The sequence below is a fragment of the Neofelis nebulosa genome, chromosome 4, assembly GCF_028018385.1.
Source record: "Neofelis nebulosa isolate mNeoNeb1 chromosome 4, mNeoNeb1.pri, whole genome shotgun sequence".
NCBI lineage: Eukaryota > Metazoa > Chordata > Mammalia > Carnivora > Felidae > Neofelis > Neofelis nebulosa.
Genome location: NC_080785.1, coordinates 22,363,102 through 22,388,313, shown reverse-complemented (window position 1 = coordinate 22,388,313; position 25,212 = coordinate 22,363,102). Strand labels below are relative to the sequence as shown.

Genomic DNA, 25,212 nt, shown 5'->3' with positions numbered 1-25,212 from the left:
TGACAAGGAGGGGCTGGTCACGAAAAGATCAGAAATGCATAGCACTCTAGATGGAGAAAACAGGTGGTTCCAAGGTTCCCAAGACAGTAACAAGTTAGCGTCAGAGGAAGAGAAAGAAACCCTGCGTGGCTGGAAGTCAGGGGCAAACAGAAAAGTGGAACAAGATAAAGTTGGACCAGGGAGCAGAACCTAGATCTTCTAGGCATGGAAGGTCAGCGTAAGAAATTTGGATTTTAGATGAGATGGGAAGCCGATGGGAGGTTCTAAACAAGGAAGTGATTGTTTCTGTTTCTTTAGGGGGCAGTTGCAGTAATTCAGGTGAACAATGGTAGCTTGAACTAGGATACCAGTGACTAAGGGCGAATAGAGTGGATTAGGGGTACATAGGGGAAGTAGATTCAACAGAACTGTGTGGTATTTTTTTATGGGGGACATAAGAGAAACAAAGGAATCCAAGCTCTCTCCTCTGTTACTGGCTCAGGCACTGGGCAGATGGTGATGCTATTCAGTGAGACAGGTAGGCTGGGAATAAGAAGTGTGGCAGTCTGTGTCACTTCCCTCTCCAACAGCTGTTCTCTTCCTCCTTGCTAACAGAGCCCCGACTTTGTTGAGGGTGACAATATGTCCAGCTCCAAGTGATGAATCATGATCAGTACAATTCAATTATAATAATCCCATTCTCTTTTGCTAGATACTCAATTTCCCCATCTCCTTTGCAGCCAGGAATGATTCATTTCTGGCTAACGAGACCTAAGAGAAAGCCTTCTGGGGACAAATTTGGCTATCTTGAGCACCATCACGATGCCTGGAGTCACAGCAGCCATCTTGTGACTACAAAATAAAAGACAGGATAATTAAAGGCCAACATGTTAAGGATAGCGACAGGAAAAAAGAGAAACTACCTAGGTCCTTGATGGTGTAGTTGAGCAGCTGAATTAACACCAGAAATAACCTATTTCCAGACATCTCTTTATGAAAAAAGTAAAACTCTATTTAAGCCTCTTGGGGTTGTTTGATTCAAGAAGATTAAGAGAAAGAATCAAGACTTCTCTTTTGGCCGTACTCAGTTTGAGATGCCTATTAGATATCCATGTGGAAGTGACTGTCTAAATTATTCCCTTCAACATTGGAAAAAAAAAACATTTCTAGGTATTTTTATCTTTCCGTATTGCTATAAAACAAGAAAATGTGAAAAAATAATTACAAAAGTGAACAAAGTTGCAATGACCATGAGGGAGTTCAAATTAGAGGCTGACATCAGTACATGAAACTGACTTCCCTAGTACTGGCAGGTTAGCAAGGCTGAAGTTATTAAAACTGGAAAGCCGGGGCAATGAAGAAAGCTCAGTCTGAGCACAAGTTAGGTCTCTGCATTTCCCAGTACTTTCCATCACCTTGGTGGGGAAACACTGTTCTAGACTAGAGTACTATTTCTATTAAGATACCTTCTCACCTACATATCACGGTGTTCATGCATTGCTTTATTTCTTCTTATTCTTCAAATAACCTAATGAAAATTCCCTCGCTAACTTCGCCGGGGAACCTAAAGTAGGCCAAATTGAGCTTTTAGCACAGTTTCTGGTTGCTGATAAAAATCAGTATCTACAAACCCAATTGCACCTATTTCCATTAGAGCTATCACCCAAAACTAGATCACCAGCCTTACAGATTGAAAGATTGCCAGCCCACATATATTTTTTCTCTTAAACCCTTTATTGTATGCTGGATGGTTTAGACTCCATCTATAGAAAAGAACAGTATTTTTTTTTTTTTTTTGCCAGCAGCCTATCAGAAATAGCTATTGATCTTGTGTGTGTGGACAAGTAACTGAGCCTGCAAAATTGACTTCTCAAGATAAGTGTCTTGTATTCTGCCCATACCATGGAGTCTCTGTTCTCCTGAGGTTAATTGGCTCATCATATTCCATTTCCATGTTCTCTAGTTCATCACTATGCTTGGGATTTTTGCCCCTACACCTTTCACTTTGTTTTCCCATAATTTATTACAACCCACATTTTTTTAAACAGTTTTGGATCTGCATTAATTTTTAAGTCCCCGGAGGAACATTATGTTCCCAAACATTATGTTCTGCACTCTCATGCTCATACCACTTCGTGTAGTGCCAGACACCTCCTGGGATCTCAAAAAATGTTGTTTCTTTTTAAAAGAGAGGCGACTACCATGGGCTGCCCATAAAATATCTTTCTCAGTTGAGTCACTGAGTTTGTCAGTCTCTCTTCACCGCTATAAAAGCACAGGTGAATGTTGACTGGTCTTACTGGAGTGTTGGGAAAAAATGATGAGAAGCATCAGGAATGGGAAGGGCTTTCTTTCAGAATATGAAATGTTAGGGAGATGATAGTGTCATTCTTACCAAGCAGGCTTCAGCTCAAGTGGAGCTCACTCCACGGATAGATGCTGTTCATCAATATTGAAAAGAATGGCTGTCCAGCAGGATCCCCTTCTGCTGGTGGGATCTACTGCCGACAGAACTTCTTTTCAAAGATTCCAAAGATCTGCTATACCCACAAATTCCGTCTTCTCTCAGCTTCTCAGCTGTATCTAGAACACTTCAATGCTTTTCTACATTGCAGATTTGAACCTCCCTCTGGATTCTTCTAAAGTTGTTTGAAGCAGAGGAATAGGACCATGGACAGAGGAATAGCCTTCCAATCCCTGATGCAGCAGGAAAGTGAACTCTTCCTGCCAAGAATCCCGGAGAGGGGTCTTTAAATGCATAAACTCTTCTTTATTCAAGGGTCACTTTCTCCTTTTCTAATTTTCCTTTGGAGTGGCACGGTTTCTTCTGGAAACATTGGCTCCCTCTACCAACTCTATGCTCCTGAAACACAAACAGAATACTCACTTCTTGCAGATGCAGCTCTTAAAATACTTTAAAATACTTTCATCATAAAATATTTCAAGCAGACAGAAAAATATAGAAAATAGTTTACCAAACATCTGTGTATAAAACACTCAACAGATCTTAATGTCTGCTTATTTGCTTTAGGGGTTTTGTTTGTTTGTTTGCTATAAAAAGTCTTACAAGTAGTTTAAACCCATTATCTACTCCCGATCTCATTCATTTCTCTGTTTTTCCTCCTTTCCCCTTTTCTGAAAAGTAATCACTACCTGGAAGTTCCTATAAATCATTCCCATGCATGTTTTTTATACTTTTATATTATATGTATATATTCATAAACAATATATAGTATGCTTTGTATTTGTAAATTGTAAAGGAATACTATATCACCCTGTACATAATATTCTGCAATGCATTTTTAGTCATTGTTACTTAAAAAAAATTTTTTTTTAATGTTTATTTATTTTTAAGAGAGAGAGACAGAGCAAGAGCTGGGGAGGGGCAGAGGGAGATAAAGAATCTGAAGCAAGCTCCAGGTTCTTAGCTGTTAGCATAGAGCCCGACGCGGGGCTCAAACTCCTAAACCGTGAGATCATGACCTGAGCTGGAGTTGGATACCCAACTGACCGAGCTACCCAGGCGTCCCTAGTCATCATTTCTTTTTAGATTGATTCACATTGTAACCTGAAGAACTAATTCATTAAATATACCTGTTGTATATTATTCCCTTGTTTGAAATATACAAATTACTTATCCACTTCCTGCATTATGGATGTGTGAATTGTTTTCAGTGTGTTGTTATTTGCTATAATAAACAATACTGCAATTAACATTTAAATACCTATCTCCTGGTGCACACCATGTGACAGTTTTTCTAGGCCACAGGTTCTCAACCTTGGTGTTATTGACATTTTGGACTGAATAACTCTTTGTTGTGGGGTAGGATATTTAGCAGCACTGCTCACCTCTACCCCAAAGGTACCAGTAGCACCCCACCCCCACGCAGGTGTGACAACCGAAATGTCTTCAAATATTGCCAAATATTTCCCAGGAGGCAAAATCACCCTGGTTGAGAACCACTAATCTAGAGAGCAGAGAAACTGCTGGGTCTTAGGATTTAGATAAATACATATCACCACTTTGCTTTCTAAGTGTCCTGTTTCTCCACATCTTACTAATTTTTGGTATTTTCAAATGTTAAAATGTTTGCCTATTTATAGTTACAAAATGGTAACTTTTTATTATTTAATATTGTTTTCCCTTCATTTCTAGTGAGACTGAACATCTTGTATATCTATTGGCCATTAGGATTTCTTTTCTGTGAATTGCTTATTTATATTCTTTGTCAATTTTTCTTTCTAGTTGTTTCTTTTTCTTATTGCTTTGCAGTTCTTTATAATTTTTGAACATGAATATCTCGGTTGTTGTATGTCTGAAAAAATATCTTCTCTCTTTGTTGATGATATCTTTTTATTTTGAGGTAGTAAAATTATTCACCTTTTCCTTGATGATTTTATCCTTTTGTGCTTTATTTAATAAGTTCTTCCTATCACAAGGGTATAAATATAATCTCTTATATTTTTCCTAGAGGTATTAAATTTGACTATTCAAATTTAGGTCTTTAAACCAACTTAAAATCTTGTAATGTGAAATAGAAAAAATATGTATAAATATTCCAACACATATTTATTAACTAACTCATTTTTTAATCCAGGTTTGTTATGCTGCCTCTGCTTTTAAATTTTAGTTACTTGGGGGCGGCAACTGGGTGGCTCAGTCAGTTAAATGTCCAACTCTTGATTTTTGGCTCATGTCATGATCTCACAGTTCGTGGGTTCGAGTCCCTGCTTGGGCTCCACACTGACAGTGCAGAGCCTGCTTGGGATTCTCTCTCTCACTCTCTCTCTCTCTCTCTCTGCCCTTCCCCCACTCAAACATTCTCTCTCAAAATAAATAAGTAAACTTAAAAAAAAAAAAAAAGAAAGAAACCTATGTGGAATTGTGTTAGAGTAGAGATAGGATAGGTAAGTTTTCTTCTCACTTAAAAATGTACAAAAGAAGACGACTTGCCCTTCCTATCTTTGTACAGAGTTGGAGGAGAAAGTGATGGCTGAAACAGTGGCAGCCATCTTGCCACCCTGAGAGGACAAGCTAGAGCCTAGCACACTGAGAATGGCTAGGCAGGGAGATGAAAAGTCCTTAGGTCTCGGAGGTGTCATTGTGCTGCTGAATTAGCCAATACTGAAACCGCCTACCACTGGACATCCTGTGACGTGAAATAATAAACCTGTTATTGTTTAAGCCACTCTAAGTTGTATATTCCCTCACTTGTTGGCAAAGACATTTCCACCTACTATAATTAGTTTTGACCTTTACTGTTTACATGAACTCAGTGACCATTGTTGCGTGTTACCTAATCAGGTTGGGATTTTAAAAATTGGGTTTGCACTGAAATCAAACATTAACTTTAGAAGAAATGTCTTCTTCATTTTAATGAATATTCCAATTCATGAGTATGCTATATGTCTCCATGTATTAAATCTCAGTTAATTTGTTCCATAAAAAATTACTATACATGGGGTGCCTGGGTGGCTCAGTCAGTTAAATGTCGTACTTTGACTCAGGTCATAACCTCACGGTTTTTGAGTTTAAGCCCACGTCGAGCTCTATGCTGACAGCTCAGAGCCTGGAGCCTGCTTCAGATTCTGTGTCTCCCTCTCTCTCTGCCCCTCCCCTGCTTGTGCTCTGTCCCTCTCTCTCAAAAACAAATAAACATTAAAAAAAATTTTTTTAAATTTCTATACATAATGTCAACATTGTATTTATAGACAAAAATCCACATCTGTATTACATTTATTCCTAGGTACTTCATCGCTTATTGCTATTAAAACTATTAAAACTGGTTTCTTAAATATCATGGGTGATAAATACTGAGATATAGGATTGCAACTGAATTGTATTTCTTCATCTTATACCCTGCAGCTTTGCTGAGTTGTCTTTGTAGTTCTAACATTTTTTCAGTATGGTCTGTTTGATCCTCCTTATAGATAATCATATTACCCAGGTAAAGAGAGCTTGTCTTTCCTTTTCCCATACTGTGGTAATAGAGATGTCACAGAAGCAGTCATGAGGGCTCTGTGCCCTTCCTTGTCTTCCTGCCAGACCATTCCCTCACATAAGGCCCATCTTCAGGCAGTGGCGAGGGTTTTTTTAGCCTCTTTAATAAGCGACTTTGTGTTGGGGCGGGGGGGGCGGTTCTCAGTCTAGCCCCTGTTTTGGGGTGGGTTTTTTTTTTTTGGTTGTTGTTATTGTTTTAAAGTGTATTTATTTATTTATTTTTGAGAGAGAGAAAGAATGCAAGCGCATGAGTTCACATGAGCAGGGGAGGGGCAGAGAGAGAGGAAGAGAGAGAGAATCCTGAGCAGGCTTTGCACTGTCAGCACAGAGTCTGACACAGGGCTTGATCCCATGAATCCCGAGATCATGACCTGAGCGGAAATCAAAAGCAGGTTACTCAACTGAGTGAGCCACCCAGATGCCCCCAGCCCCTGTTTTGAAACTACCATTAGATGGGGCGCCTGGGTGGTTCAGTCCATTGGGCATCCGACTTTGGCTCAGGTCATGATCTCGCATCTTGTGAGTTCGGGCCCTGCGCTGGGCTCTGTGCTGACCGCTCGGAGCCTGGAGCCTGCTTCGGGTTCTGTGTCTCCCTGTCTCTGTCCCTTCCCAGCCAACACTCTGTGTCTCTCTTTCTCTCTTTCTCTCAAAACTAAATAAAACATTAAAAATTTAAAAAAGAAAGAAAGAAAGAAACTACCATTGGTAGTTTCCAACAGAAAACCTGGTTCTGGCTGGTTGCGGTTCTGGCTCCCACACACTTTCCTCACTTTTAGTCTCCCTAACCCTGTAGAGATCCCATTCCAGCCTCCTCTGCCTCAGATCTGGAGCCCAACAGGCCCATGCCTTCAGTCTCATTTATTGCTCTGCATTCCTAGTTCCTAGAAGATTTTACCTTTTGGGCCAACTGTTTATTTTAATCTTTCTCTTTTATATTTTATTTTATGGGTTTACTTATTTATTTTTCAATATTTTTTTAATGTTTATTTATTTTTGAGAGAGAGAGAGAGAGAGACAGAGCATGAACAGGGGAGGGACAGAGAGAGAGGGAGGCACAGTATCCGAAGCGGGCTCCAGGCTCGGAGCTGGCAGCACAGAGCCCAAAGCAGGGCTTGAACTCATGGACCCTGAGATCATGACCGGAGCTGAAGTCAGACGCTCAACCGACTGAGCCACCCAGGCGCCCTTCTCTTTTATATTTTAAAGACCATTCTTTGTGTTCAGAGCTGAGAAAGTCCCTCCAAGGTTAATGTACAATAATGCTTCCTTGACCAGAAATCATGATTCCAAATGTCTATTTTGTAAAGAATTGCAAAACTAGCTTCTACCCCTGCTGATACCACACGTAGCAATTATTATCAAATATAATACTACCCAGAATTTTCAGTGTCCTTCACCCCCTCATGCGTTGTGAATGCTACAGTGTCTGTGTTCCTCAACTGAGTATGGGAAATGGGGATAAATACTATTTTCTGCACCGGAGAAAACTGAGGTTTCTTGCTTAATTGTGGCCAAGAAGAACCAGACAGAATTGCAAGACTGTGAGTTTCTCCAAAGGGAGGGCTGTGCCTTGTTCTTCTTGTACCTCAGACAAAATGACGCTCAATGAAAGTTGTTGAGCTGAGCAAACTCAACCCTAGGCCCATGCCTAGCTTTATTCCACAGGATGTCTCATGATTTGAGGAGACTCCTTAATATCTAGGCAATGCTGACTTAAAAAGGGAGGAAAGGAAGGACAAGAATCAGAGCAGCAAGAGCTGATTTTAAGCAAAGTGAATGAAAGGGAATTGTCAATGGCATTTCATCTAGAAAGTGAATTTTGATTGAGATTTAGGTTTTTATGCTAACCTCCTTGTATAAACTAGCTTAGTATGTAAATATAATCAAAATAGCATTCATTAAAATTGCAAAACTTATTTATTAAAATATGTAAAACAGCCAGCTGCAGCAGTAGTGATTAAGAAGTATAAAAATAAATTATTTTGCCAACAAGTATTTATTGCGTTCCTACTACGTGCCAGCATTGTATAGGGAGTTGGAATACAAAGATAAATGACACAGTCCTCGTACAGCGAACCACATAGTTAGGCCAAGTGATGGGCAAATAGATAATCCAAATATGATGGGATAAGCTCCCTAAAAGAGGGTTAGTTCAGGGGCACCTGGGTGGCTCAGTCAGCCAAGCGTCCCACTTCGGCTCAGGTCATGATCTCACGGTTCATGGTTCGAGCCCCACATTGGTCTCAGCGCTGACACCTCAGGGCCTGGAGCCTGCTTCGGTTTGTGTCTCCCTCTCTCTCTGCCCCTCCCCTGCTCATGCTCTGTCTGTCTCTCTCCCAAAAATGAATAAAGATTAAAAAAAATTTTTTTTAAAAAGAGCATTAGTTCAAAGAGATATTTGTACACCTGTGTTCACAGTGGCATTATCCACAGTAGCCCGGAAGTAGAAGCAACCCAAACGTCCATCAACAGATGAGTGAATAAACAAAATGTGTCATGTGCATACAGTGGATTATTCAGGTTTAAAAAGCAACAAAATTCTGATACATGCTCTAACATGGAACTTTGAGGATATACTGAGCGAAATAAACCAGTTACAAAAACACAAATACTATATGATTCCACTTACATGATGTACCTAGAATAGTCAAATTAATAAAAACAGAAAGTAAAATGGTGGTGACTCCGATCTTGGGGTGAGGGGTTGTTGGCGGGGGGTGGGATTGCAGGGAGGGAGTTCTTTAATGAGCATTGAGTTCAGTTTTTCAAGATGGAAACATTCTAGAGATTGGATGCACAACAGTGTAAATAGGGTTAACACTATTGAACTTTGCACTTAACAATGGTTAAGGTAGTTGGGGCACCTGGGTAGCTCAGTCGGTTGGGCGTCCAACTTCCGCTCAGGTCATGATCTCATGGTCTGTGAGTTCCAGTCCTGCATCAGACTCTCCGCTGTTAGCGAGGACCCTGCTTTGGATCCTCTGTCTCCCCCATCCCCCACCTCCCGTACCTCCTCTGCTCTGCTCGTGCTCTCTCTCAAAAATAAATACACACTTAAAAAATTGTTAAGGTGGTAAATTTTATGTTACGTGCAATTTACTACATTTTTGTTTAAAGTCTAAAAAAGTATTAGCTTCATGAGGGTAGGGGCCTGTTTTGTATGCTCTTAAATTTCTAGCATCTAACAGAACGCCTGATGCATAGTAGGCTCTTAAATATTTGACCTTCCTCTGGCTTCTCCTCCCCATCCAACATCCTACGCAACAAGGCAAAGGCCGGGTCCTCTGTGAGCCAATTCAGCAAACAAAGGCACTTCTCTCCTTAGGGCCCCGAAGGGGAAGAATTTCAAATATTTGTGATTTGATATTTGTCCTCGTCACACCAACCATTCTTTACTTCTCAATTATGCTTATCTGAGCTCTTTGGCATTTAGATTTCCTAAAGATAGATACTGTTTCTACATCCCAAAACAGAATTGTGATGGACTTTGTTAAGAAAAAAAAAAAAAAAAAACGTGGAAAGATGTCTGCGAAATGAAATCATTATTAGGCCAATGTACAAACCGGCTCTGGAGCCTCGCTTGCAGGGCACGGGAGGAAGGATGAGGTAATTAGCATATATTTGTAGAGTTCTGCTGCCTGTTCCCCCCCCCCCCCCCCCCCCCCCCCCCGCCTTCACTGGCTCCATCTGATTCCAGGATTCCAGTTGCTTAGTTTATTCTTTTGTGTTTGGTTTTTTTTTCACTTGGTCAAAAATAGAGAGACCCCCAAAAAAAAAAGTTTCCTTGAACTTATTGGAGCTTTTCTTTTTTCCTCATGTATTTGGTTTCCCATTTGCCATGATCCTTCTTCCTGCCACCTGCTTCTTTCTCTGTTTTTCCTACCTTTCCCAATGAGGGCTTTTCCCCGTGTTCTATAACCCTGGCTTTGTGCCTGGTACCCATGAAGGACAGGTGAGTGTGGTATTTAGTTACAGCACAAACATGGAGCCTGCCCGAGGGCCTGAGGGATTTGCATCAAGGAACTTCCCGTTTCTGGCCCGGGCACCGGACAGCGCTCCCTGTTGTTGGTGCTGACTTTACCCCGGCCCCGGGCATGCATGTTGCGAGGCTTCAAGCGTAGAACAGAAGTGCCATGGCTAACGCTGGAAAAGAAGCCCGGAGGAGAAAGGCTTCAGGGTTATCTTTCTTCTGTCTCCTCAAGCTAGTAGGGTGGAAAAAAGTGCAGACCAGAGTCACCCCAGACCTTCTTGGAGACAGGGTCAATCATAGAACCAAGCGAGGTTTCCAGGCCTGGAGGGTTGATCATGTTACTTTTAAAATGCGATCGTTACAGGCGCTTGAGTGGCTCAGTCGGTTAAGCGGCCGACTTCAGCTCAGGTCATGATCTTGTGGTCTGTGAGTTCAAGCCCCACTTTGGGCTCTGTGCTGACAGCTCAGAACCTGCAGCCTGCTTCAGATTCTGTGTCTCCCTTTCTCTCTGCCTCTCCCCAACTCACACTGTTTCTCTCTCTCTCTCTCTCTCTCTCTCAAAAATAAAATAAACATTTAAAAAAAAACCTGGGGGCGCCTGGGTGGCGCAGTCGGTTAAGCGTCCGACTTCAGCCAGGTCACGATCTCGCGGTCTGTGAGTTCGAGCCCCGCGTCGGGCTCTGGGCTGATGGCTCGGAGCCTGGAGCCTGTTTCCGATTCTGTGTCTCCCTCTCTCTCTGCCCCTCCCCCGTTCATGCTCTGTCTCTCTCTGTCCCAAAAATAAATAAAAAACGTTGAAAAAAAAAATTTTTTTTTTAAAAACCTGAGGAGCGCCTGGGTGGCTCAGTCGGTTGAGCGTCCGACTTCAGCTCAGGTCATGATCTCACGGTTCGGGCTCTGGGCTGATGGCTCAGAGCCTGGAGCCTGCTTCCGATTCTGTGTCTCCCTCTCTCTCTGCCCCTCCCCCGTTCATGCTCTGTCTCTCTCTGTCCCAAAAATAAATAAACGTTAAAAAATAATAAAAAATTTTAAAAAAATAAAAAATTTAAAAAAACCTGAAAATGCAATGTTTAAATAGCCGTTGCTGTGATAGACACTATTTGAAGTGCTTTTCAATATTAACTCATTTAACCCTTTAAATATTAACTTATTTAAGCCCCACAACAACCCTGTGAACTGGGAACTGCTATTGCCTGAATTTTATGGATGAGGAAACTGAGGCTCAGAGAGGTTAAGCGATTTGCTCAAGGTCCCAAAGCTAATAAGTGGTAGCATCAGGATCTGAATCCAGACAGCCTGGTTCCTGAATCCATGCTTTTAGCCACCATATAGGTAACATACCCTCGCTTTTTGAAAGTATACATTACACCACTTCCCTCTTACAGAAGACCTACATTAGTACTTGTTTTTGCTAACCAAAAGAAATCCGAAGAGGATTTTTGCTTTTACGCAGAAAAGCCCAGCAGGTTCAGCGCTTGTTTTGCGCGGAGCTCGACCAGAGGCAGTGCACGCCCTGAGCAGCGTGAGTGGCCCCGCCAAGCTCCTTCCCCACGAACTACACCCAGCATCTCCGCATCGAGCCACCAGAGCTGTGAACTGGGTCTGGGAGCATCTGTGTTTTATCTCAATTTATTTTGTGCACCTGTTAGCAAGATGTGTCCTGAGGTATCAGGAAAAGCCTAAGAGGGGTTATTTCTTATAAATTGATGGTAATAGCTTCTCTGCTTTATGCCATTTCAGCTTATGAAAGGATTTGTAGGAATGCTCCACTTTTGTATTGTGGGGGGCACCTGCACTATACTGCCTCTCTGGTTTATGTCCAGTCTCCCAGGATTTCCTTTGGAGATGTCATGACCGATTTTATAGAATATCTTCTCCCCGGTATATCACCCTCTGGTAGGAGCTGGGCAATGTGTGTATCCCTCTGAAATTTCTGCGCAGATCTTGGGATACCTGCCAGCAATCACGTGTTCACAGGCTCCATCCTGCAGGAGACATAAGAACCAGACTTCCTCCCTTTCCTCTGGAGATCAGGGCATAAGAAAGCAATCTGCACTCATACAAACTTTAAGAAAGAAAAATTTTAGCATATGTTTACTAAAGACAAAATGTCATGGGGCACCTAGGTGGCTCAGTCGGTTAAGTGTCCAACTCTTGATTTCGGCTCAGGTCATGATCTCACAGTTGGTGGGATCGAGCCCCATGTCGGGCTCTGTGCCGGCAGTGTGGAGCTTGCTTGGGATTCTCTCTCTGTCCCTCCCCTGCTTACATGGGTGCACGCGCTCATGCACACACTCTCTCCCAAAATAAATAAATAAACTTAAAAAATAAATGTCATACTATGTCACACCTTGTGTGAAGTGCTTACCTCCCAACCCCCATAAGCGATGATATTACCCTGGGATCTGTCCCCAGTTGGGGTGAGTTCTTGGGGAGCTGTCCCCACCTTCTCTACCCAGACCCTCGTGAACAGCATCATGAATTTTTTAGATGGTTGGCTGGACTTGGGAGTGACGTTCAGAGCTATAGCACAGATCTTCCGGTGAGTGTAACAAACTGGTCTGGAGGGAAGCCCATGACTTTGGCCTCTTTGCCCTGGAAGACCATGCTGTGGCCCTGAATATCTGCAGATCCTCTGACCTCCCCTATCTCCCTCTGGCTGTGCCCCAAATGGCTTTCCCTGGTAAAAGCTGGATTTGCAGAGAAGGAAGCTTCACAGGAAGTTAGCATGAGTTTGGCTTTCTGCTGTCCTCATGAACTCTGACCTATGTTGAAGGACTGGGTCTCATTGTTGCACAGGGAGAGACTTGTCTCTGGCCTCTTCCATGACTACTATGAGCTTCCCACCCATAGATCCAGGGCATCTGCCCATTCTCCATCTCCAAAATGTGTGTCCTGAATCTTCCTCCTATTGAGCCCTAGTTCTAATCTGACTGGACCTGCCTAGAAAGTGAATCCCTATTAACAAATTAGTTGGTAACATCTGAGGCAGGGGCTCTCCTCTACATATTGCATTTGTATCTTCATAGGAATACTCAAAACCAAAAAGTTAAAAAAAAAAAAAAAGATTGAGTATCTAGGGGTGGAATGTCAGACTCCTTTACACAGAGATCTGGGGGGCTGGTGTCCCGTAGGTCTCCCCACATTTGTATATGCACCTAAAACTGGCCCTCATGTCAATATCAGGTCCACGGACATCCTCAAATCCAGAATAAAAACATTTACTTTGCAGCAACAACTATCTCTCTTTGAGTGTGTTCTTAGGATTCTGCAGATCCTAGGACCCAGAACAGGGCATGTGAGGGAGTTCAGCTTATTGGCAATTGGAGCACAGTCCTTTGTCAAGTGGGGTATTTCCTCTGACATCACTGGACTGCTTGTCAGCTCCAGAGTAGGTCTTTGCCAGGAAAACCTGAATTGAAGAGGAGGCTTGGCCTTGGGGAAGCGAGCCTGTGTCCTGGTGGGCTGGGTGCCTCTATCAGAGGCACTGACTCCCTGAGGGGAGGGAATCCAAGAGGGAAACAAAAAAAGGTGTAAACAGTGGAGCTAAAGCAGCTGGCTCTGCCTGGGTGGCACTTTTGAACTGGTGGAACAGTGACAGCCCCAGTCCCGCCTATACCATCAGAAGCTGTGGGTCTTCTGTGCCCACCCTGCCTGTCTTTTCCCACCCACTCCTTCCCCCTTCCCTCCCTGTTCCCATGAAGACCAACCTAGGTGACACCTGTTTGCAAAACCTTTGTACTTCTTCTTTGATCCCTTTCCTCAAAATATTCTCAACCTTCCCTCCTCCAATGCCAGACTGTTGGCATCTGTCTCCCGTCTTGCGCAGCCTGCGATCCCTGGCTAACCATGGTTTTATAATTGTCTCTGGTTAAAGTTTAAATAGATGGGTTTCAGCCCGAGAGAAAAGTGTAAACAAGCCCTTTCTGCAGTCCTTCAGAACTGCTGACTTCCAGTGCTTTCGAATTCTGTGCTACGAAATTCATTCAGCTCCGCCCTAACCAAAGAACTGAGAGCCACCACTGGGCTTTCTGAGATGTGAGAGCCACTCTGAAACCTTTGAGAGGCTTTTAGATAATCTGCACTTTTCTTTTAACTCAATTAAGCCATCAGGATCCAATTCCTACTCTAGGATGTGTGTCTGGTGTATCAGAGAGAGAACGGTGAAGCAATCTTCATTGGCTGGCCGCTGAAGAAAGGAAGGAAGTGAAAGGAATTGTCATTTCCTTGCTGGAATTTTTGGGGGGGGGGAGGGGGAGGGAGGAGGGGATTGTATGTGTTGCCCCAGGTTTTTGAGTTGATGAGGCTGTCTTAGGAATCATGAGAATGGGATTGTTCTTGCCCCGTGTGGAAGAAAGAGGGTGGCTCGGGTTTGAGCTGATGATTCAGGCATATATCCACTTCATTTGGTGTGTTTCTTCTGAAGTAAGCAGGCCATTGTTTTGAGTCTTGGTTAAGAATATTGATTTTCTATATTTTTCAATTTTGTGTACTTTGTGTACTTGTGATCTGGTGTCAGGATGAATTCAGCAATACTTTTGGATGTTTTTGTCAAGGATTTGATTGGAACCTTGCCTTCCCCCTACTCAAAAACCTTCAATAATTCCCCATTTCAGTTTCAGGCTCCTATTCAGAGCCTTCCATGGCCTGGCTCCAACCCACCTTCACCTTCCACTATTCCAACCATGCACTGACTTCCCTGAACTTTCCACCCAGCTCCTGTAACATGTTCCCTCACTCTGCAGTGTCCCCAAACCTTCTGTGCCTTCTCCCCACCTCCTCAGAGTCTTCTCAAAATGACACCTTCTGGTGTTCTGTGAACTTTCCCTGCTCTCCTTGCACAACCAAGCCAATCACTCCTTCCCTCAGTTCTGACTGTCCCCTTCACAGTAGCCCTTATTTCATCATCTATTGTTCAGCCTGTATTGGGTACCAGCTTCCTACACCAGCTACTTAGCTTCTTGAGTAGAGAACAGTCCATTGCAACCTCCCTTACTGCCCTGCCTTGTAGGTGGCTCATTGTCAGTGTTCAAAAGTATTCAATCTTTGGGGAGCCTGGGTAGCTCAGTGGGTTAAGCGTCCGACTCTTGGTTTCAGCTCAGGTCATAATCTCATGGTTCGTGGGTTTGAGCCCCACATTGGGCTTGTCACTGGCAATGTAGAGCCTGCTTAGGATTCTCTCTCTCCTTCTCACTCTTCCCCTCCCCAACTCATGCTCTCTCAAACTAAATAGATATAGATATAGATATAGATATAGATATAGATATAGATATAGATATACACATATATATATATATACACATATATATATATACATATATATATATATATATATATATTCAATCTTTATTTTTCAACCTCTCTGAAAACTTGATGTCGATATTGTTAAAACAGCTCTTGAGAGGACCCAAGAGGAATGAAGAAAGGACTCTGGGGCCAGACAGATTTGAGTTCGAATCTAAGCTCGGTTGAGTATTAGTACCAAGATGGCTTCCTTTCCAAGCCTCTTTGTCTTCATTTGTAAGATGAAGACAGTAAGGTCTCTTTATGGGTTTTTGGGAGAATCAAAATGAGATAATGCAAGTTATGAACCTAACACAGTCTGTCTTATCCTTACCATCCCTTGATGCTAAAACATTTTAAATGTTGAAACATCTTACTCTGGGACATGAATTGCATCAGTCAATTTAATAGATACGTGCCACATTTTCCTGTTGCTAATACAATGTTCCTTGATACAACAGTTTCCTCTCACTCCCGCTTGTGAGTTTTTCAAAGGCTTATCTGGTAAGCAGGATCGGACTTACCTATTTATTGGTTACCTAAAGAAATCCCAGTGATGGGGAAGATGACCAGGCAGCTGCTCTGTTTTTTGCTGAGTTATTTTCACATGTTTGGGGGCGGGAGGGGGGGGGGCATCCTCACACCATCACAGTGGGCTCTTCATTTCCAATGATAACTTCAAAGAGGAGAAAAGACACCTGTTAGGACACTATTCTCTTTCCCCCTCCACCAAAAGTCAATTGCTACTTTCACACATGGGAGGGGAGCAGTGAATTCCATTCATCCATCCAACATTTATTGAGCACCTGTTATGTGCCAAGATGCTAAGACACTAAGATACTAAGATGAATCAGCCAAGGTGTACGCCTTTAAAAGTTTGGATCTAACGTGGGGTTGGGGGGGGGGGGGAGGGGAGATAAGCACCTAAATGAAATAACGATGTTACAGGTATAGAAGGGCCAGGCAGCCTATCAGGAAAAGCTTCAGAAAGAGATTATTATGCTTGAGCTGAGTCTTGAAATATCAGTACGTGGTTGTCAACAATGCGGGCAACACGCTTCGGGCGGAGGAACCCCAAGTCTGGTTCCTTCCCCTCTGATGGCTTCAAATAGCCTGAAGTATCTGGCTCCACCGTCTTGACACGGTTCAGCGGTCTTCTCCTCAGTCCAGGTGACTTAAATCCTTCTCTGGCGGCAGCAGCAGCAGCACGATCAGCGCCGGTTCCAGAGAAGGAACATTAGAGGCTCTGCAGCCGCTTCTGCTGCCAGGGCCGGAAAACAGCTGGAGTCCTCTGAGCTCCCCGGGGGGAGGGTGGAGGAGCTGAGCACGCATGTGCGCGCATACCTGGGTCTGCGCGGGCCTGCGGAGGAGAGCGTCTGGGGGGTGCGGGCAGTGTCCGTTTGGGTAGCCAGCTACGTATTTATCTGCAGGTGTTGCCACAGGAAACAGAAGTGGATGTTCAGAAAACAAAGCGACAGCTCGGGCTCTCCTGGTCCGGCTGAAAGACTGCACAGAGAAGGGGGGAGGTTGAAACAACCTCGACCAAAACAGAGTGAAACAGAGAAGGAAGTTGCATCAGAGGAGGAAGAATGCCAGTGTCACGCTGAAGAGCCACAAATGTCACAAAACAAAAATAAAATGTGTGACTCTCAGTCTATCTAGTCGAACACTATGAAAACATTGTCTTCTTCAGAGAATTATTAAGATTACTGAAATAGTAGTGTAGCAAACGTGGAGAACGGCCGGAAAACACAAACAAAAGATTGTTACGATTTTTTTAAAGTTACGTACATCGTATTTTATTTATTTGGATTAGCAATTATAACTTTGTCTTCTACCTCCATATTCAAGTTTTTTTTTCCCTCCAGCACTTAAAAAATATTAAAAGTGAGTTCTGAGATTGACTTATTGAAGAACACTTTAAAAGTCTCGTTATTAGCACAAATTGGGAAATTTTAATAAAGATACTCTAATAATAGTGAGGTGATTACAGATGTCAGAGCAAAAAATATAGATCCCAAGGATGTTAAGTTTTGTTGTCTTTCTTTTTCTTTTTCTTTCTTTCTTTCTTTCTTTCTTTCTTTCTTTTCTTTCTTTCTTTTCTTTCTTTCTTTCTTTCTTTCTTTCTTTCTTTTTCTTCTTTCTTTCTTTCTTTTTCTTCTTTCTTTCCTTTTCTTTCTTTCTTTCCTTCTTTTCTTTTTAAGTAATCTCTACCCCCAACATGGGGCTCAAACTCAGGACCCTGAGATCAAGAGTCATTTTCTCTTATTGGGTGTTGTATGTAAGCCAATTTGACAATAAATTATATTCATAAAAGAAAAGAAAAGAAAAAAAACAGGTTAAAAAACAAAAGAGTCACTTCCTCTCAAATGAGCTAGCCAGGCGCCCCTCAGGGATGTTAAGTTTTTTCATTTCACTTCACATGGAAATGTTAGTGTCTTTACCAAAAAGGAATAAAAGACTAGTCTCCCTTTTAATCACATTCTTGTAACTACAAAAATGAAGACTTTAGGTGAGGGGGTTTTACTAAAAGTATAACATTTGGGGCACCTGGGTGACTCAGTGGGTTAAGCATCCGACTTTGGCTCGGGTCATGATCTCACAGTTCATGAGTTCAAGCCCCATGTCAGGCTCCATGCTGACAGCTCAGAGCCTGGCGTCTGCTTCCAATTCTGTGTCTCCCTCTTTCTCTGCTCCTCCCCTGCTCACTCTGTCTCCCTCTCAAAAATAAATGAACATTAAAAAAAAAAAGTTAGTATAACACTGGAATAAGCATGGTACCAGGTCTCATATGAGTCTTTTGACTTTACTACTTTACAAATGCAGTCACAGGAATTGGCTTTCCACCTCCTTCTTAGAATTCAAATGATTAACTGATTTGTCAGTTTTACAAATGGCTAAAAGTATAATGAGTTTGGGGCAGTGAATTAGAGAAGTTTTGTGTGCTTTGGTAAGAGTGCAAAACAGTAGTTCCCAATCGAACACATTATTAGTCCATATGCTAGTTTACCAGGTAAGTAGTGAATGGGCTTGGGGTAGACAGAGGGGAGAGGCAATGATTAGGGAGAGAATCCCCCAGTAATGGAGAAAGGGAGCAAGTAAGTCTGATGCTCACTGTTTGTGTAGGGTAGGCTCTCAGTAAATAACTGTGGAAGGAACGAAGGAGGGGAGGAAGGGAGGGAGGGAGGAAGGAAGTGAATTATTGAATGGTAAGTACAAAGAAAGTGGAATACATGCCTAATTCACAATGAAGCTTAAATTCTGCTTCATGACAGGGTTATAACATAGTATTTCCCTCTGCTATACCTGCCTTGGCGACATTTAAAGATGTATAAGTTTCAGAAGTTACGAGACCCTTAAAAAAGGAAACATATAAAAATTAGATTTGGAGGAAATGGAAATCTATGCAAATCTAAATTTTTAGATTTTTCTGAAGATATTTTTACAAGTCTAAATTCAGTGCTACATTTGGAACATCATAATGGATTGAAATTGTTTTTTATTTTTAAAACAAATTACTGATAGGGCTACAAGCTGACATCAAATATCACTTGACTTTGGCCCGCTGAGGCGGAAAGTTAGCAAAAAGTTAGAAAGACAAGAAACCGTAAATATCACAGTAAAAACAAATGAAACCGGAAAGTTGTACACATTTTTCTAGACCCACTGCTTTTTATAAGGAGTTTGTTTTCAGAAAATAATTCAAGGGATGGGGGGAAAAAGGAGAAAAAAGTAAACCAAATTCATGCACTGCACCTTTTTTCCAGGCACCTACAGTTTTGTCTGATGAGTGGATGCCCTCGTATTTGCCAGTGTCCCTGCTTTCTGGGCTCCCCCATCTCCAGGGGCCCTCCATCTGGACATACTTCCTGAAGCAGAACTTGCTGGGGATGCCGAGTCCCATTCCAGAGGAGTCTGATAAACTCCCTGCCTTAGCTCATGTTCTGGGAAGTGTGTCCTTTCTGATGGTGCTCCCAAGGAATGCGAGAGAGAAAAGAGGATGCATATGTGAACTTAGGGATGCTGAGTTCTGTTTTACATTTTAAATCTATAGATCTTTCCTTCAATGAGTGGCAGGCCACTCTTAATTCCTGCTCCTCTGTACTGAAGAACTTAGCATTGCTTCCCCTGGTGATCCAAGGAACTTTGCTCTCTGCCCAAAATACCTCTGACTCTCCCAAAGCAATTTCCCCTCCTCTGAGAAATGCTGTCCTGTCAGGCTGCACTGCCCTTGAACCAGACAACTTTCTCTGCTTGTCTTTATCTGTCTAAATAAAGCTAACCTACATTTGCTGTCTAATTCATTCGGATGCTTGCTGATGCTATTTAAAGCATCCCTTAAGGCTCCGTGGAAAACAAGATGCATTATCTCCAGTAGAGAACCTTTAGGTTTGTTGGTCATTTAAGGAATTCAAGAATCTAAAGAATCCATTCAGTCTTTAGTAGTTCAGATTTATAGGACAAAGGAACTCTTCCGTGTGTTTTATTCCAGGCAGTCTTCCCTGACTTATACGTTGCTGGGTTCAGCTGATAGAAAAAGAGGTAGCTAGAAAGTTAATCTCTCTCTCTCCACCCCCCTCACTGTGTGTGTGAGTGTGTGTGTGTGTGTGTGTGTGTGTGTCTAGACTTCATGAAATCCAGCTTTTCTGAAGATTAATTTCACAACAGAATGTATTTTTCATCCTGGACTCTGATAATTGGTTAGCCCACTGTGAGTTAACCTTCTCCTCTCAGGGAGCAAGTGTGAAAGATCAAAAGAAGCTGTCACCTTTGGAGTGCCTGGGTGGCTCAGTCAGGTGTCCGACTTTGGCTTTGGTCATGATCTTGTGACTCATGAGTATGAGCCCTGCGTCGAGCTCTGTGCTGACAGCTCAGAGCCTGGAACCTGCTTCGGATTCTGTGTCTCCCTCTCTTTCTGCCCCTCCCCCGCTCACGCTCCGTCTCTCTCTCCCCCCCTTCTCTCTCTCTCTCAAAAATAAATTAAAAAAAAAAGAGCTGTCATCTTAGTAAACAGGCTTTTGGTGAGTTTTTGGTTTGTCTCTACTTCCTGCTCTTCAGCCTCCATCTGACATTTCATTAGAGAATCCTGGTACTTTCACACTCCAGAAAAAAAAGGAAATTCTAAACAAGGAAAGGAACAAAATATTGGTGTTGTAACTAGGACTCCACTGTGCACTTCTATACGACTGGGAGTTCAGAGAGGTTCCAAATCTGTTGCTTTTTTTTTTCAGATCTGATATCATGTCAGTCTGTTGGCTTGCTTAGTGGGAGAGAGAGCTGGTACAATGGGATGGTTTTAACCATTAGTGCCCCGCTGCTCCCTGGAGCACATGTTTTTCTCAGCATCCACTTGTTCAGCCACGATTCTGTGACGTCCATTGCAGAGAGTGTGAGTCAGAAGCCACCAGCTAACAGGTCTATTCCTTCCCACTGTCACCTAGGAAACCAACGCATCATCCACAGGAAATGCAGGCCCCAATGGGGGGTGTGCCCAGATCGGGTTATAAAGCTGGCAATGAGTTTTTCAAAAGAGGTCAAATAATAATGCGTAGAATCTCAGTCTAGCCTGGAAAGTGGATCCAGCCTCTGTGGCATGGATGGAGGACAGTCATGCAGAAATACCAGGAGGAATTAATCAGCTAAAATCATGGAAGATGTCTGCTTTATAAGAAACTAACCAAGGGCAAGGGTTATGGAGACATGGTTTGATTTCCGCCCACAGCACATACATTTATTTGCCCATTGAGTGGTTGAGTGGTTTTTTGTTTTGTTTTGTTTTGGGTTTTGGCATGTTTGGATGATGTGTGAAATGAGATGAGGAAATTGACAAAATATCAAACCAGGTTTTCTGCTGAGTGAAATGTGTATCCTCTTTTTCATGGTCATTGTCCCTTGGGTTAACAAAGTGATGGATGGAGTATTCCTTCAGAGAAAACCACACCCTGATTCCCCTCATGCTCTCACTGCTTGTTTTATTTTCTTCTTCTTCTTTTTTTTTTTTTTTTTGCCTGTGTTTTTTTTTTTTCCCTCCTTGACTACCATAGTTTGGCATAGGTCGTTGGCCTTAGTTGTATAGATACAATTTCCCACATGTTGTCCACATATCTGTGAATGGAAGCTGAGAAAAATTACCTGTGCGGTTTCATGTTGTTTGATGAGTTTAATGTTTCCAGGCAAATTTATACTTTCATACTGCTATAGGTGAAGGATTCTACATAAAAAGGTACATACAGGGGCGCCCAGGTGGCTCAGTTGGTTAAGCATCCAACTTCAGCTCAGGTCATGATCTCACAGTGCGTGAGTTCGAGCCCTGCGTTGGGCTCTGTGCTGACAGCTCAGAGACTGGAGCCTGCTTTGGGGTCTCTATCTCCCTCTCTCTCTGCCCCTCCCCCACTATCACTCTATCTCTGTCTCTCCCAAAAATAAATAAACATTAAAAACAATTTTAAAAAAAGGTACATACTATGTGAGCTCTCAGAACTTCCTATTTTAGACCCAAAGAATATTAAGATGGGCAGGGGGATAAATAACTCAGAAATCATCTGCTCCAACCACCTCACTTTTCTCATGAGAAATTAGTCCTAGAGAAGAAGTGAAATGATTTGTCTAAGGTCATATAATAAATTATGGTGTAGGGGCACCTGGGTGGCTCGGTCGGTTGAGTGTCCGACTTTGGCTCAGGTCATGATCTTGCTGTCTGTGAGTTCGAGCCCCACATCAGGCTCTGGGCTGACAGTTCAGAGCCTGGAGCCTGCTTCGGATTCTGTGTCTCCCTCTCTCTCTGCTCCTCTCCCACTCATGCTCTGTCTCTCTCTCTCTGTCAATAATAAATAAACACTAAAAATAATAATAATAATAAAAATAAATAAATAAATAAATAAATTATGGTGTATGTGGGGTGCAGAGGAGAGAGAAGTAGAAAGGTTGACCAAGCTCAAAATGAGTCAACAGGTGATATGACCACCTCTAAGACTAAAATATTAAGCTGTTTTAATTGAAGTATGGAGTCCTGACTAGGAAAGGCAACTGGTACCCTCCAGGGCTGGTCAGTGTCTGCCAAGAGTATGACATTCTGTTCTGAGTACCCATTGGATGGGAAACAATGACAAACCCAAAAGTGCCCAGAAGGGGGTAAAGATGGTGATAAGAGTTTTAGTAACTATAACATAATAAGAACAATTAAAAACATTAAGCTATTTAGCTTGGAGACCAGAGGTTTGTCATGGAGGGAATGAGAGGAAGTATAAAATAATTGAAGGGCTGCCTTGAAAAGAGTTCAGACTTAATTTTGAATGACTGGGAAGGGCAGTCTTGAGTACAAATTAAAGGTAATGGGTTTTAGCGCCATATAAATAATTTTCCAATAATTCCAGCTGATTGAAATGTATTAAATGGACCGATAGGGCAGTGAATTAATTCTTTATCTCCAGAGGTGTTTAAATATTCACTCATTTATCCAGACACATTTATTGAGCAACTGCCATATGCCAGTCATTGGACTAGAGGAGATTTGAGGTGGTTATCTAAGCTAATTAAGATAATATTTGCTGCAGTATTTTAAGTCTTTAAAAAATGTTTTATTTATGTTTGAGAGACAGAGAGACAGAGTGTGAGTGGGGGAGGAGCAGAGAGAGAGGGAGACACAGAATGTGAAGCAGGATCCAGGCTCTGAGCCATCAGCACAGAGCCCAGTGCAGGGCTTGAACTCACAGACCACGAGATCATGACCTGAACTGAAGTTGGACACTTAACCAACTGAGCCACCCAGCTGCCCCATATTTACTGCACTATTAACATGACAGGAAATTTATTTCTCACTTATAAAACATCCAAAATGGGTGCTCACGGTGGGTGGCTCTCTTCCAAGTGTTGTTCAAGGAACCAGGCCCTTCCATCTTGTAATGCCATCTTCAGTGTGTGGCTTATGAGGTTACTGTAGGTGTTGACATCCTGCTGACAGGGAAAGAACATAGAGGATTGCGTGGAGAGATCCTTATAGGCTGGACCTAGAAGTGGTGCACATAAGCTCTGCTCACATTTTTTTCTATCCAGTCATATGGTCACACCCAACAGCAAGGGAAGTTTCAAATGCAGTCCTGTGCTGAAGAAAAAGAGGAACAGGTTTGATGACTGACCCAGCAAAGCTTTTACCACAGTATCCAGCTCTAAGCTTCTATAATTACGGTGACAGGACTGACACAGGAATTTTAAAACTTTCTTGTTTAATGCCAATGTCATCATGTCTCTTGTTTACATTAAATATCTTCCTATTGAAGGTCTTCTGTTGAAGATATATTGTTTAGTTTAAAAAAGCAAAGTAGAGAACAATGTATATAGTATGCTACTTTTGTGAATGAAAAGAGGAATTAGAGTGATAATATGTATTTGTACCTGCTTGCATACATATGAAGAAACACGGGAAGAATACAAAGAAGCCATAGGGAGTAGGGTGGGGCCAGAGGGAGGATAGATTTATCACTGGGAGCAAGACTTGTCCACGCATGCCTTTAAATATTGTTACTAAAAATAAAAAATAATAAAAAAAAAATAATAAATATTGTTACTAATATTACTTAGTTAATTATAAAACTATGCAATTAAGAAAAACACTTCTGGGCACCTGTCTGGCTCAGTTAGTGGAGCATGTGACTTGATCTCAGAGTTGTGAGTTCCAGCCCCACAGTGGGCATGGAGCCTGCTAAGAAAGAAAGAAAGAAAGAAAGAAAGAAAGAAAGAAAGAAACCATTTCTTTCTATTGGAGAAGAGTTTTTCACTGATGGATCTCTTTTTGTTTTCAAGTAAAGAAAGGCTTGAGGAAAGGACTATCTGGGAAGGTGAGCAGGGCATAACTGATGAGCCTAAAGTAACAGAAGTGATCAATATAGTGCCTTTCCTGTTATAATGCACCTGTACTGGATTAATTAGATTTTTGAAAAGAAAGTAAAAGAGTAATAATGCAACAACTTGGTTTTATGTAGAACCATCGAAAAGTCTCAGAGCACTTTTATATCTGACATCATTGTTTATTTTTTATAACATTCTTAATAACTATGGTACAAAAGATTTAAATTAATTTCTTGTTTTGTAAGGTACCGTCAGAGCCGAGAATAGAAGTTTAATTACCTACAAATTCATTTTAGACTTGTAGGCCAATAAATAATCTCAATTTCTGGGTAGCATCAACCCTAGAAGTATATGATAAAAATCCTTTATGTTTTATAGCATTTTCACAAATAATTTCATATTTGGTCTCCTCATTGGCCATGTGAATTGATTGTGACTGGTATTATCTTTAGAGATGAAAAACAAAGGTGGCCACTATAAATAAAGTTAAAAGACTAATAAAAAATTGAGGGGAGAGGTATGCTTCCTTAATATACAAAGACCTATTACAAGTCAATAATTAAATGGCAAATATTTCGATGGAAAAATTCACAAAAGACATGCATTAAAATCATAGAAAGAGGCCTTGATAACAACCAAATAAATAAAACATTTTAAAATACCCTCAAAAATGAGTGGAGATAAAATAGTATCTAGTACTGACAAAAGTACATGGAAAGAGGAACACTGATAAATTTCTGGAAGAGTTATCAGATGGCCAAACCTTTCTGAAGGCAAATCTGGAAATATATTAAAACTCTAGGGGCGCCTGTGTGGCGCAGTCGGTTAAGCGTCCGACTTCAGCCAGGTCACGATCTCGCGGTCTGTGAGTTCGAGCCCCGCGTCAGACTCTGGGCTGATGGCTCGGAGCCTGGAGCCTGTTTCCGATTCTGTGTCTCCCTCTCTCTCTGCCCCTCACCCGTTCATGCTCTGTCTCTCTCTGTCCCAAAAATAAATAAAAAACGTTGAAAAAAAAATTTTTTTTAAAAAAAACTCTAAAGATGTTCATAACATTATGAGCCAGTAACTTTATTCTGCTAATTTATCCCAGTGAAGTGTTCAGAAAAGCATAATAATTTATGCCAAGTTATATAAA

The 25,212-nt window shown here is 41.9% G+C and overlaps 2 protein-coding genes and 1 long non-coding RNA gene across 4 annotated transcripts in view; 1 reads left to right on the top strand and 2 right to left on the bottom strand.

Moving 5' to 3' along the window:
- The window catches only part of MKLN1 (muskelin 1), a 370,372-nt gene that overhangs the window by 79,325 nt on the left and 265,835 nt on the right, over positions 1–25,212 (top strand). The gene's annotated exons all lie outside the window — the stretch shown is intronic.
- On the bottom strand, positions 855–17,272 carry LOC131510959 (uncharacterized). Of its 2 annotated transcripts, none has more exons than XR_009261266.1 (3): positions 16,158–17,272; positions 15,758–15,909; positions 855–2,842 (listed from the first exon to the last, which is right to left on the bottom strand). It is a non-coding gene; the product is annotated as an uncharacterized LOC131510959 (long non-coding RNA). The 2 variants fall into 2 exon arrangements; XR_009261267.1 differs by having other exon boundaries at positions 16,578–17,271.
- Positions 22,127–25,212, bottom strand: part of LOC131510957 (uncharacterized) — an 84,880-nt gene continuing 81,794 nt past the window's right edge. The window contains exon 5 of the transcript XR_009261263.1: positions 22,127–23,334. The gene's annotated coding sequence lies outside the window, so the exon portion shown is untranslated. The remainder of the gene's footprint in view (positions 23,335–25,212) is intronic.